At 31.3% G+C, this 15,518-nt stretch overlaps 2 non-coding genes across 2 annotated transcripts; both read right to left on the minus strand.

The window, feature by feature from the left end:
• Positions 1–2,948: 2,948 nt before the first annotated feature.
• Positions 2,949–3,019, minus strand: Trnag-ccc (transfer RNA glycine (anticodon CCC)). Its single transcript has one exon. It is a non-coding gene; the product is annotated as a tRNA-Gly (tRNA).
• Positions 3,020–15,215: 12,196 nt separating this feature from the next.
• On the minus strand, positions 15,216–15,286 carry Trnar-ccu (transfer RNA arginine (anticodon CCU)). Its single transcript has one exon. It is a non-coding gene; the product is annotated as a tRNA-Arg (tRNA).
• Positions 15,287–15,518: the final 232 nt, after the last annotated feature.

Consider the following 15,518-nt stretch of genomic DNA (forward strand, 5'->3'; position numbering starts at 1 on the left):
ATCATTCCTTTTAATCATAATACTCAAGGGTTCAGCAACTAACACATATAACAAAGCTGATATAGGACACCCTTGTTTTACAGAGTTCTTTAATTGAAAATACTTGGACAAAAACCCATTGAATTTGACAGTGCTGAAAATGTCAGTATAAAATATCTTTATCCATGAAATGAATTTCTCCCCAAATCCAAATTTCTGCAATACAGAAAATAAGTAGTCATGTCCAACTCTGTCAAATGCCTTTTCCTGATCAAGTTTCAGCAAATAACATTCCAAATCATCCATTTCTACTAATTCTATAATATCTCTGATACTTACTGTAGTATCAGAAATATCTTTACCAATTATACAACAACTCTGATTTGGTGATATAATCTTTGGTAATACAAATTTAAATCTGTTGGCCATTACTCTGGCTAAAATTTTATAATCAACATTTAACAAAGTTATAGGTCTGAAGTTTTTCAGGTCAGACTTATCACCTCTATTCTTATAAATCAGGTTAATCATTCCATATCTCATAGATCTTGACAAAATTTTATTTTCTCCAATACAGTCATAAATATATTTCAATACCGGTTTCAACTCACTAAAAAAGTATAAATAAAATTCTACAGTAAGCCCATCAGGGCCAGGTGTTTTACCCTTTTTCATGCCTTTTATAGAGGTTTCAATTTCATCACTAGTAATTTCACAATCACAGTTTTCAATATCACAATTTTCAACACTAACGTTAACACAGTCTAACATTTCCTCTATTGCCTCATGATCAGTTTGAACACAAGAAAAGAGTTTCTCATAAAAATTGTGTACAACATCTAACATTTCAGCAGAATCATTGACAACAACACCATCACAATTTTTTAAACTACATATCATATTTCTGTTTTGTCTATGTTTCTCTAAACTTAAGAAATAAGCTGTATTCTTATCACTTTCAATTGAATACTGACATTTTGATCTAATAATAGCACCATTACATTTGTGTTTTTCTAAACTTTCTAATTCATCTTTCAATTCTAAATATTTGACATGATCAATTGATATACCACAAGCTGACTTCACAGACATTTCTTGCAGCTTATTTTGTAACCTAAAATACTCTCTATTTAATTATTTTTGTTTCTCTTTTCCATATATTTGGCTGACTTTCTTTACTCTATATTTCAAATTATCCCACCAAATAAGTGGATTTGACAAATAAAAATCAGAACCAATTTCATCAAATAAAATTTGTCTAATCTTTTCAACATAAACATCATCATTTAATAAGGTTTCATTAAAAAGCCAAACACCAGGTCCTTTTTCAACTTCAGAGAAATCAAGTTTCATATTTACAATGCTATGATCACTAAAGCACTAAAAAATATTTCTTATACATGATTTTAAATTACTAGATACCAAAATATAATCAATCCTACTTTGTGTTAAAAAACCTTGAACTACCTGTTTTCTAGAAAACATTTTGACATTTATATTTCTATTTCTCCATACATCAAATAAACATTTATCATTCATCAAATTAGTTAAACATTTTACAGATTTATCTGCATAAAACGTAGTTTTTCCACTTCTATCTAAAGGACAGAACGCAGTATTGAAATCTCCTACAACTATAATATATTCATCTCCATATATTTTGTCTTTACAATCATTAAAAAAAGTACATTTATCACTGATACTATTAGGAGCATACACATTGATTATATCAACATTTTTACCTTCAACTTTACCTTGAATATGCAATAATCTTCCACATATACTATCACAAACTTTAAAAACATTTCTCAATCTTTTACTTAAAAGAATAGCCACACCTTTTCTATTACAATTACTATTACTAGCAAAAATATCACCATCCCATACACTATTGTCATTCTGTATAATTTTATATAAATCATCATTCCAGAATGTTTCTTGTAAACATACAACATCATATTTCCTTTCATTACACAGTGCAAAAATACACTCTCTTTTATTTTTGTCACAAAGACCATTACAATTAAGGCTTATAAAATTAAAAGAAGCCATCGCAAAACAAAAATGTAAAATAGCAAACATATAACACTCCATTGTTCCTTATTTCAATTTTTTATGTATATTCGATAACCTTGCTGCTTTCAGATTAGGCTTTATATTAATCTTACTTCGCCTCTTGACACCCAAGGCATTTTTTTTCTTAGCTACAAGAGTAAAATCATTTTCACTTGCCCCTTGACTACTATCAGTCATCAGGAAAGTATCCATTTCAAAGTCGTCTAAAGTGTCACATGAACTCTGACTGACTTCCCCCTGACTGTTAATTTGTTCTAGAGGGGAGACAGAAGCTTCTATATTCAAAATAGAACCTATTTTACAATCATTTTCTGAAACATTTTCTTTTGGCATAACACATTTACTTTTAGATTTAACATAATCAACATTGTTAACATTAAGTTCAATATCAACATTACTTTCTTCTTTATCTGTCTTGTTTCTTTCTTGGTCACCATAAACCATACTATCATCTTGTCCAACTTCCCCAGACACTTCATCATCATCATCTACCATCTCAGCTTCATCATCATACGAGACCAGTGCTCTAACCACTGAGCTATAGGGGCTTTGAAAAGCCGTCAGGTTAATATTGTATAAGTTCCTCAGCTGATAAGTAAAGAAAAAGTCAAGAATTGTTTGCCAATTACATTCAATGTATTAACACAAACTATATAGGCAATATTCGTTATACGTTCAGTCTTTTCTTTCAAATCAGAGAGTACTGTTGTTCCCGAAGAGGGCGGCTATCACGTTTTGAAAAACGTTAATCTTGTAGCTCTAATAAAAAGCCACAGCTTAAATGCATGTACAAGAAAATCACAAAGTCCACTGCAATATTGCCTGCAAATTCTGTATGAGATTGGGTGAATGCCCAACGTAGCCCTTGGAGTTGATTTTGCAAACAAAAATTTTGCGCCGCCCGGGAATCGAACCCGGGTCGCAAGAATGGGAATCTTGCATGATACCACTACACCAGCGGCGCTTCAGTAGTAACCATCGACTTTCATCCATTTAAACATAAAGTAAATGATAAGCGCAAAGGGGGTGCGTCGATAGTTTGAGACAAACCCTCACCAAATGTTACATTTTAATAGCAAATTTATAAAAACACGAAGGCAAACAGTGTTGTCAGATATGTGAAAGATAGAAAAACAGTGTAAAAATAATGGAAAATGTGCCCCCAGTGAGAGTCGAACTCACGACCCCTGGTTTTCGAGACCAGTGCTTTTTTTTTTATTTTGATAAAATTTTATTCAAATAAATACATTCATAAAAGAATTATTGGGCTAGTCTCCCATTAATTCATATTATCACAGTGTTGGTTAGAATTGTAACAATTATTAACAATAGATCTCAATTAAAACTCAATATGTACTTCATCATTACTTATTCTTAATACAGGATTTTTGTTTAAATAATACTTTTCAAATAAATACATGCACTTCTTCTGTTTATAATACAAGAATGCATAACTCACATGTTTTTGCAGAACATTTTTAAAATATGGCACTATGTCTATCAAATGATCATCCTTCATAGAGATATTTCTCCTCTTTACTACACAGAATCTTCTAGCACATAAAACTGTATTTACAAAGTATAAGTTTATATTTTTATCCTTCTTGACTAGACCAAAGTAACATATATAATTGAAATCTAGAGTATTGACAAAGCTAGTAGAACTATTACACAGAATGTTATGTAGGAAATCTTTAAAAAAGTCATTGAACTGAGTCAAACATCTACACACAATGATCAAGTGCTCCAAGTCTTCATGCACATCTTCGCAAACTGGACACATAGAATCAACAGTAATTTGGCATCTCATCAGTCTCTCCTTAGTGAAGAAAACTCTATGGAAAATTTTGAATGACGACTCAATCCAATCACTTTGTAAAAATGAAAAGTTCAAAACTTTTTGTACTTTTTGAACATCAAAATCTGAAAATATTTCACACCAGTATTTTATAGAATTAGGTTCTCTTGTTAATGTCTTTAACAGTATATCATAAAATGATCTTGTTGTATTAGGTAAAGCATACTTTCTACCATTAACGCTGTAAATTATATTTAAAACAGTTGCTTTACAAGTGTTTGCATTTTCTTCAACTAAAACTACATAATCTTGTGGAATACATTGCTTAATACATTTCACTACTTTAATAATTTTATCAACGGAAACATCAGGGAACTTTTGAGATACAATATCTTGAATATAAGTGTCCTTCATAAAACCTTTCTTGCATTCATAAGCTAAGTCCTTAATCTTGATAATACCGGCTTCTATAAATGTTCTCATATATAACATACTATCACCATTCACAATCATTGGATTACAGAAGAGGGGAATATCAAAAACGTTAGTCACATTTCTATTTCCATACAATGACGTATCTTCCCCCATGCATACAACATACATTTATAAAAATCAGGCAAACATCCTAATTGTCTATGAGTAAAATCGCAATACAATATTTCAACACCAAGATTCATTCCTTGTACTTTAGAGAAAAAATAAAGACATGTAACTTTCCAAACAGCATTATAATCCATATCTTATAGCCTACTTAAAAACTTTAGTCTAAATGCATACATTTTATGAAAAATTTCAGGAAAATTTAAACCACCATCTAACACCTTATTAGTTATTACATCATATGCAATTAGAGATGGTTTATCATTCCACAAAAAATCAATACATATCTTCTTAATTTCTAAATAATGTTTTTCTGGTATATTAACAACCATAAGAGTATACCAAAGTTTACTCATCAATAAAGTATTTATTACAGTTAATCTACCATGTATTGATAAGTGTCTCATTTTCCAAAAATTCAATAGCTTCAAAATAGATTGTACTTTGCAATCCCAATTCAAACTATCACAAAGAGTTTATCCTTACCAATCCATATGCCTAAAAGCTGTAAAACCCCATCACACTCTCTAATACTCCAAGCATCTAATTCATGTTTTGAAATAGTTCCAGTTCCCAATGCCAAAATTTCTGATTTATCCTTATTTAATTTTGCCCCAGATGCTTGTTCATACAAATGTAAAACTCTAAAGGCTTCATCTACTGAATTTTTGTCAGACAAAATTAAAGTAGTGTCATCAGCATGTGAAAAAATCTTTTCTTCAACGTTTGTATTAGGAATATTCAAACCTCTAATACTACTATACTTTTTAATCATTGTACTAAATGGTTCAGCTACTAATACATATAATAAGGCTGATATAGGACAACCTTGCTTTATAGAGTTCTTTAATTGAAAATATTTGGACAGGAACCCATTACACTTGACAGTGCTGAAAATGTCAGTATAAAATATTTTTATCCAAGAAATAAATTTCTCCCCAAATCCAAATTTCTGCAAGACAGAAAATAAATATTCATGTCCAACCCTGTCAAATGCTTTTTCCAGATCAAGTTTCAACAAGTAACATTCTAAATCATCCATTTCAACCAAATCAATAATATCTCTAACACTTGCAGTAGTGTCAGAAATGTCTTTACCAATAATACAGCAACTTTGAGTAGGTGATGTAATTTTTGGTAATACAAACTTAAACCTGTTAGCCATTACTCTAGCTAGTATTTTATAATCCACATTTAATAAAGTTATAGGTCTGAAATTTTTAAGTTCAGATTTGTCACCTCTATTCTTATATATCAAATTAATCATGCCATATCTCATAGACCTAGATAAAACTTTATTTTCTTCAATACTATCATAAATATATTTCAATACAGGTTTCAATTCATTTAAAAAATAAAGATAGAATTCAACAGTCAATCCATCAGAGCCAGGCGTTTTGCCTTTTTTCGTTCCTTTCAATGATTGTTCAATCTCATCAATACATATATCATCATCACATTTAGTAATATCAATATCATCAACTTTAACATCAACACAATCTAACATGTCATTGATTGCATCATCGTCAGTATTTACACATGAAAACAATTTTTTATAAAAATTATGCACAACATCTAATAATTCCACAGTACTACTAACAGCATTACCATCACAATTTCTCAAAGTACTTATCAAATTCTTATTTTGTTTATATTTTTCTAGACTTAAGAAATAAGCAGTATTCTTGTCACTTTCTAAGGCATGTTGACATTTAGACCTTAATATAGCACCATTACATCTATGTTTTTCTATAGCTTCAAGTTCATCTTTTAATTCTAAATATTTTACATAATCAATTTCTATACCACATGCAGACTTCACTGACAATTCTTGTAACTTATTTTGCAATTTAAAATATTCTTTGCTTCTTTCTTTCTGATTTTCTTTGCCATAGATTTGACTTATTCTCTTAATACTAAATTTCAAATTATCCCACCAAATGAGAGGGTTTGAATAATAAAAATCTGAACATATCTCATCTTCTAAAAACTTTCTGATTCTTGTTACATATTCTTCATTATCTAATAAGGAATAGTTAAAAATCCAGATACCTGGTCCTCTTTCAACCTCTGCAAAATCTAATTTCATGCTAACAATACAGTGATCACTAAAACAAGTATTTCTATAAAAAATATTTTTAATACAAGGCTTAACATTACTAGAAACTAAAAAATAGTCAATTCTACTCTGTGTCAAAAAACCTTGTACAACTTGTTTTCGTGAAAACATTTTAACACCTGCATTTCTGTCTCTCCAGACATCAAACAAACAATTATCGTGCATCAGAGTATTAAGATATTTCACAGACCTATCTGCATAAAAAGCAGTTTTCCCACTTTTATCTAAAGGAGACAGTGCAGTATTAAAATCACCTGCTACTATAACATATCCGTCTCCTTTAATTTTACTTTTACAATCTTCAAAAAAATCACATTTTTCACTTACACTATTAGAAACATACAAATTAAAAATATCTACAATTTTATCATTGATTTTACCTTGAATATGAATAAATCTACCAGGTACACATTCACAAACTTTAAATACATTTTTAAGGTTTTTACTGACAAGAATTGCAACACCTTGCCTATTACAGTAACTATTACTTGCAAAAATATCACCATTCCATAATGTCTTATCATTCTTTATATCTTCAAAAATAATATTATTCCAAAATGTTTCCTGTAAGCATACAATATCATACTTTCTTTCATTACATAATGAAAAAATACAATCCTTTTTACTTTGGTTACATAGACCATTACAATTAAAACTTATGAAATTATAAGTAGCCATCACAAAAATAATTCTAATAATATACAACATTAAACACTCCATTATTAACTATTCAAATGTTTTTGTAAATGTGACAACCTTGCTGCTTTAATATTAAGCTTGATATTAAGCATACTTCTCCTTTTAATACCCAAGTAATTTCTCTTCTTCCCTACAACAGTGAAAGTATCTCCACTTTCCTCTTGGTCTTCACTGACCACAGGAAAAGTGTCCATAGTAATCTCATCCAGAGAATCACATGAACTTCTGACTTCCCCCTGGCTACTGTCATTTTGTTCAAGGGGGGAGACAGCACTTTCAACACTCAAACCATCAGACATTTTATCGATTCTATTTTCACCAGACAATTCAACATTTGATTTAGTAAGCAAAATTGGTTCAATATTACAATTATTCAAACAAATATTGTTTAGTTCTTTATCTGTACCTTTCTTGACTTTATCATCTTCCGCACTGTCATCACCAACACCATCTTCCATCTCAAAACACTCCTCCTCATCAATGTAAATACCATCTCCATTCCAATCACCGTCACCCTCATCATCAGTGCAAAGGCTAGCACCATCTTTAGCACTTTCACCAAAACCCACTTCATCTACATCCTCAGTGTAATGACTAGCATCGCCATTTACACTCACGATTCCATCTTCCATACTATCTCCTACATCTGTACCTTCACGAGGATCAACATTCTCCTGCACACTTGTACAAACCTCTTTCTCCTTACAATTTTTATCCGTATATCCAACTTTCACATCTGTGGTTTTCATAGCCTCCTCATCTGCTTCTTTTATCAACTCCCGACATGACATTTCTTGCAAATTCTCAGAAGAAAATTGTGGGAATTGATTCACAATTTGCAATTCTTCTCTGGCTTTGCAATTACAATAGTCTTTCTTTCGAAAACAAAACGCACACTTGTTTTTTAAACATTTTCTACTAATGTGCCCCTGCTGACCACATTCAAAACATTTAAATTCTGGACAGTCTTTGTATATATGTTCTGAGCTAAAGCACCCAGAGCACACCTTGACTTGTTGGTTATGAATAACCCGGTAGTAAGCCGTCTCCTTTTCATTAACTGAAAACTTCATTGAATACGGTATTGAAGACATGTTCGGCGAAAGTTTAACTTTGAAAACACGAGTACCGTCAAAGACATTATTCTTTGACTTCATCCTATGCTTCTTTATGGGAGAAACAATCTCCACTCCAATCTTTGAAAATCTATCAATAATTTCTCGATCTGAGACATACATACTTAAATTTAGAATTGAAACGTACTTAAAACTTGCCTCTAATTCATTAACAGCACACTTTTTACTATTTAAAGATAGTTCACCAATAACGGATTCCATCATTTTCCTCTCTCTTAGTACCACCTCATAACCAACTCCATTTTTCGGTACGCATGCAACGACACTTCCAACACCACATTTCTTCTCAATTTCATCAATAATCATTTCAGCCTCCACGGCACCAAAACCATCTACGGGGCACCCAACTAAAACGGTTTTCTCCTTTGAGAACTGTTCATTTGAAAAATTCATGTTTTTTCGGGAACTTTCTCCCCCACTATTATTAAAGTTTGCCATCGAATCGAACCCGGGTCGCAAGAATGGGAATCTTGCATGATACCACTACACCAGCGGCGCTTCAGTAGTAACCATCGACTTTTATCCATTTAAACATGAAGTAAATGATAAGTGCAAAGTGGGTGCGTCGCTAGTTTGAGACAAACCCTCACCACATGATACATTTTAATAGGAAATTTATAAAAACACGAAGGCAAACAGTGTTGTCAGATATGTGAAAGATAAAAAAAAACAGTGTAAAAATAATGGAAAATGTGCCCCCAGTGAGAGTCGAACTCACGATCCCTGGTTTACGAGACCAGTGCTTTTTTTTATCTTTATTGAATAAAACAATACTAAATAACAATGCGAATCAGAATGTCTATAAAATCAGAATATTACACAATTTAAGAATACAATTTATCACAGTTTGAATAACAACACATCTTCTTCTAACAGCACAATGGGATTGTCTCTCAAGAACTTTTTATGAAAGACTGAAAGTCTGTTTGTAGATTTACAATACATATAAAAATAACCAATGTAATTTCTCAGTGTGTATTTGAAATATTGAATTAGGTTAATACTTCGTGTACCATTTTTGAACATTTGTCTTTGTTTCATTATACACAGTCTTCCAATAGACAGGAAAAAATTAACAAGGTGAACATTTACACCCTTTACACAGATTGATACACCCAACAAAAATAACGTCATATAAGTATGTTCCTGTATTAAGTTCACCTCTGATTGTACAAATAGTGTCTCTAAAATATTAAATATAAAATCATGAAAGTTAACAAGCATTTCACATGTTAGAAAAATATGAAATAACGTTTCCTCTTCATTGTCACAGTTTTGACACACACTGCTGTCTATTATTCCTATTTTACATAGTTTAACATTAGTAAAAATCCTATTGACATAACTTGAAATCTAGATCTATACATTCAGATGGTTTCCAGAAACTATGTGTCTGTTTCCAAACAAAACAGAAATCACTTTCATGAATATCACATTGTTCACACCAAAATTCATAACATTTAGGTTTAATAAAACACTTTTGTAACAGTAACGTATAAAATATTTTTGTTTTACACAACAACATATCACATACTTTATTGTCAAACTGAACATAGAATTGAGACAGTTCATCATTTTTCACATTACATTTTGTCAAAACAACTTCTTTCCACTCGAAAGGAATGTGATTTAATAATAACATATACATTTTCTGACAATGTTAAAAGTAACATCTATTTCTTTTTCTCTCATCATATCAAAAATTGCATGAACTGGCAAAAATCCAGGTATAGCTTCATATGATATATCTTTAATTTGAACAATACCAGCTTTCATAAAATATTCCCATTCTTTACCAGACACAACTTAGAACTATTAAAAAACAGTGGTTGATTATAAACATCAGAGTCTCCTATATTAAAAGTTTTATCTTTTCTAATACACTGCCATGTTTCCAACATTTCTCTGTACACATGCGGTAAATATAATAAATCCTTTTTGTTTAAAAACAAAAATAGAACAGACCTCGAAATATTCATACAATGCACTCTTCTCAAAAAATAGCTAAAGGTACTTTTCCAAAAACAATTGCATTCGGGATTTAAAAATCTCCCTAAAAATTTTAATCTAAATGATAACATTTTTAAATATATATCTTGAAAATTCAAGCCACCATCTTGTTTCATACCAGTAATAGTTGCATATTGTACTAAATGAGATTTAGAATTCCACAAAAAATCAATACATATTTGTTTCAAATCTGTCAACACATTTTCAGGTATTGGAGAAACAGCTAATAAATACCAAATTCTAGATACCAATAAAGAAGAAATTACAACATTCCTTCCAGATAAAATCAAACGTCTTTGTTTCCACATATTAACAATACATCTTATTTTTCTTATCTTATCCTTCCAATTCATATTACATACATCAATATCTACACCAACATAAACACCAAGAACTTGAATACATTTTTTACAAACTCTTAATCCAAGTACAGTCTTATCATCATCAGTCAAATTTCCTTTTCCAATACATAAAATTTCAGACTTACTTCTGTTAATCATAGAACCTGATGTCCTACTATATAAATCAAATACATCAAAAGTATATTTAATAGATTTTTTATCACTCAAACATAATGTAGTATCATCTGCATGTTGAAACAAAACTGCAGTTTCATTACTATTAGGTATACGTATACCATTAATATTACAATCTTTCTTTATTGTCATTGACAGTGCTTCTGCTGATAAAACATACAATAAAGCACTAATAGGGCAGCCTTGCCTAATACCATTTCTAACTCTAAAATATTTTGTTAAAAAACCATTACACTTGACAGTACTTTGAATATCAGTATAAAAAATCCTAATCCAATTAATAAATTTACATCCAAAACCACAACCTTCTAATACTCTAATGAGATAATCATGACTCACTCTGTCAAAAGCTTTCTCTAGATCAAATTTTAAAATATACCCTTCTACATCATCATCATCAACCATATTTATTACATCATGTACACTGGCTATTGTATCTGCAATATCTCTAACAGGTATACAACATGACTGGCTATTTGAAATTATTTTACAAAGTACTGATTTAAATCTATTTGACATGACACGTGCTAATATCTTATAATCAACTTGTAACATTGAAATCGGTCTATAATTCTTTAAATCCCTTTTATCACCTTCAGTAAAATATCATTTAAAATATGATAAAATTTACAATAAAACTCCACTGTCAGTCCATCAGATCATGGACTCTTATTTTTAGACATTTTATGTAATGCAACAACAATTTCTTCTTCAGTAATATCACTATCACATACTCCTTGATCAAAATCATCGACTTTTACATCTATATTTTGCAACAAAACATCCATTGATTTTTTGTCTGTTTCCACACATGAATATAACTTACTATAAAACCTATATTGTAAGTCTAACAAACCATGAGTATCAGAAATAGTAGTATTATCATCAAAATCAATTAATTCTTTAATACAGTTACTCTCTTGCTTGTACTTTTCTAAATTCAAAAAATACTTTGTACATTTATCGTTTTCTGTGGCCCAAAAAGCTTTTGATCTCAAAATAGCACCTTTACATTTCTCTTCTTCTAATACACTTAATTCTAATTTGAAGTTTTCATATCTTTCTACATCTACATTTTCTCCTTCTGCAATTCTCATACATAACTTTTGTATCTTATTTTGTATACAATAATATTCACCATTTTTCTCTTTTGCAATTCTCTTACTAAAAACTTGAGAGAATTTCTTAATTCTATATTTTAAATTATCCCACCAAATCAATACATCATTATCAAAAAGAGAATATTTCTTACTGTCATCAATAATATTAAACATATTTGTTACATAATCGTCATTGTCCAACAATGTATTGTTAAAAATCCATACACCTGGACCTCTTTCTACTTCATCAAAAACAACTCTCATTTCCACAAAAGAATGATCGCTTAAAGAAGTCTCTTTATACTTTACATATTGTGCAAAATTTGACAATTTTTTAGTAATGAGAAAATAATCCAATCTTGATTGTTGTAAATAAAAATCACTAACTCGTTTCCATGAAAAAGTTTTATCACTAGGGTTTCTAGTTCTCCACACATCAGATACATTATTATATGACATCAAATTACAAAGTAAATTATAACTCATATCATTTCTGTGCACAGTTTTACCAGATCTATCCAGATTTGACAAAGTTGTATTCCAATCACCCGATAAAATAATATTATCATAGGAACTAATATTGATTAAGAAATGTAAAAAACTCACATGTTTCTCTAAAAGAGTTATATGCATAAATATTCAATATGTTATAAATATAACCTTCATGTTCAAATTGGACATGTAAAAATCTACATTCATCATCCTTTGAAATTAATTTTACATTTTGTTTAAACCTTTTATGCACAAGAATAGCAACACCTTGTCTTTTAGTACTACTATTAGAATATAAAACATGACCGTCCCGTCGTACATTCTATCAATATTCAAAATAAAATCATCATCCCAGAAGGTTTCTTCTAGTAACAAGAAATCAATCCTACTATTATGAATAATTGATACATATTTCTTAAATTTATTAACGTCTCTCAACCCATTACAATTGTTGCTTACAAACAGCACCATTGTAAAAATAAAAATATTGAAACATACATTAAACATCTCCATTGTTATTATTCTTTTGGCTGAATTTGTCTTTCTTAATATTATTTACATTCGGATAAAATTTCATCTTGTTCCTTCGTTTTTTACCTTCTACTGTACAAAATTCAGAAGCACTTACATCTGAGCTCCCAGAACAAGACAAACCAACCTCTGTTTCTAATGTGACATAGACTCCAGTGTTATCACCACTGGAGATGGTGTCAGTGTCCATACCTTCACTAACAATATTATCTTCTTTAACATTTTCTTTTACAATATGCTTATGTACAAAAACAGTTTCATCATCAGAGTCACCTGTTCTTGAAATATCATCTCTTTGTCTTTTCAGTCCTTTAGCGATTCCTTCAGTTGATCCATCTCCAGTAAGACCTTCACTACATTGTCTGTCAATGTTATCATCACATGTAGTCCCATTAGAATCCTCTTTGGCCCCGAAGACCATACTATCATCACCAACGCTCAGATCAAGCTTTTCACCATCCGTCTATTTTTATTGGCCCCGAAGACCATTTCATCATTCGTTTCTGTGGCGCCGAAGACCACATCATCAACTTCTACATTGGTCGCGCAGGTCCACACCCTTTGTTGATTTTTTCTCGCCGACCATATCTTCCTCTTCAGTAACTCGATCTGTAAAATCCCCATTTTCTTTCTCGCTTTCCACTATATCTGAAACATCTGCAATTTCAACTTCGTAATTTGTTTGATCATCCTCAACTCTATTCTCATTTAGTGTTGTTTCCTTTTTTTATCCTGAATTACATGATCACTATCTTCCTTTCTGCAAATACACCTCTCAGTTACCAATCTACATTCTTTGCACTTACATATGCAATCTTCCTTCATCTTGTCACAAATGAAACAAGGACAAACACATGTTTCCTTGTTGCAGTATTGACATTTCTTTTCTTTGCAAAAAACAATGCCTAAGTCTTTTTTTTTGCAATTATCAGACGGAGGTATCTTACATTCATGCTCTTTATGACCATGCTTATCACAGTTGAAACATACTAGTTGTGGACATTGTCTGTACTTATGACCAGGAGATCCACAATAGTTACATAACTGCCTCTGATGGTCATGTTTAACTCGAAAACTCCTTGTTCCTAATCCTCTGTCAAATTTCATTGACCAGGAAAGGGAAGTCATCCCATGAGGAAACTGAACTCGGACATACCTTGTCCCATCTGCAACTTCAGTTCCAGGATGAACATGTCTAAAAACTTGAGATAATGGTTTACAATTCTTTTCTATCAGTACATTTAGAATTGATTCATCACTAACGTGAGCAGGCAAGTGAATAAATGAAACACCTACTGAGTTTTGAAAAACAAATAAACATTCATGAAATTTACTATCAATATTAACTCCTTTTGTTAATTTATCTGCATTTTCTTTACTGTCCATAGTAACACAATACGAATTTTCAATTTCATCCTGGACAACTGCTAAAACGGTATTTTCACCACAAACCTCCTCAGCAGCCTAAATGATTTTTGCTGGAGTTCCAGGTGCTTTCGGAAGATTCATAATCTTAACCGCACATTCCTTCTTATATATCTTCTTTCTATTTGTGTACTTTCTAGGCCTATCTCCTTCCTTACTACCAAATACAAATGGCTTTGCATTTGAAAATCGAATTCCAGAACTTCCTGGTGCTCTGTTCTCCATATTCCAATTTGGTTTTCGGTTGAATCAGTAAAAACGAATCAAACGCACCTTTCTCCCCCCATATTTCCTGCACATAAATGGCAGGAAAAGGGGAAATATACGACAAAATTCGACAAGTGTCCTATCACTTTATATTAATGAAACAACATTAAGCATACAGAAATGTATCTGAACACATAGATATAGCTGAACTCACCAAAAAGACACATTCAACCGGAGCGGCAAAATGTAAACATCATCCGATGATATGTCCAACAACCATCACCTACGTTCAGCCTTTTCTCTCAAATCAAAGAGTACTGTTGTTCCCGATGAAGGCGGCTATCACGTTTTGAAAAACGTTAATCTTGTAGCTGTAATAAATAGTCGCAGCTTAAATGCATGTACAAGAAAATTACGAAGTCCACTGCAATATTGCCTGCAAATTCTGTATGAGATTGGATGAATACCCAACGTAGCCCTTGGAGTTGATTTTGCAAACAAAAATTTTGCGCCGCCCAGGGATCAAACCCGGGTCGCAAGAATAGGAATCTTGCATGATACCACTACACCAGCGGCGCTTCAGTAGTAACCATCGACTTTTATCCATTTAAACATAAAGTAAATGATAAGCGCAAGGGGGTGCGTCGCTAGTTTAAGAGACAAACCCTCACCATATGATACATTTTAATAGCAAATTTGTAAAAAAAGACGAATGCAAACAGTGTTGGTAGATATGTGAAAGATAGAAAAACAGTGTAAAAATAATGGAAAATGTGCCCCCAGTGAGAGTCGAACTCACGACCCCTGGTT

This window comes from Perna viridis, chromosome 8 (genome assembly GCF_037379345.1).
Source record: "Perna viridis isolate PV_CMFRI_1.1 ecotype Kerala chromosome 8, ASM3737934v1, whole genome shotgun sequence".
Lineage (NCBI taxonomy): Eukaryota > Metazoa > Mollusca > Bivalvia > Mytilida > Mytilidae > Perna > Perna viridis.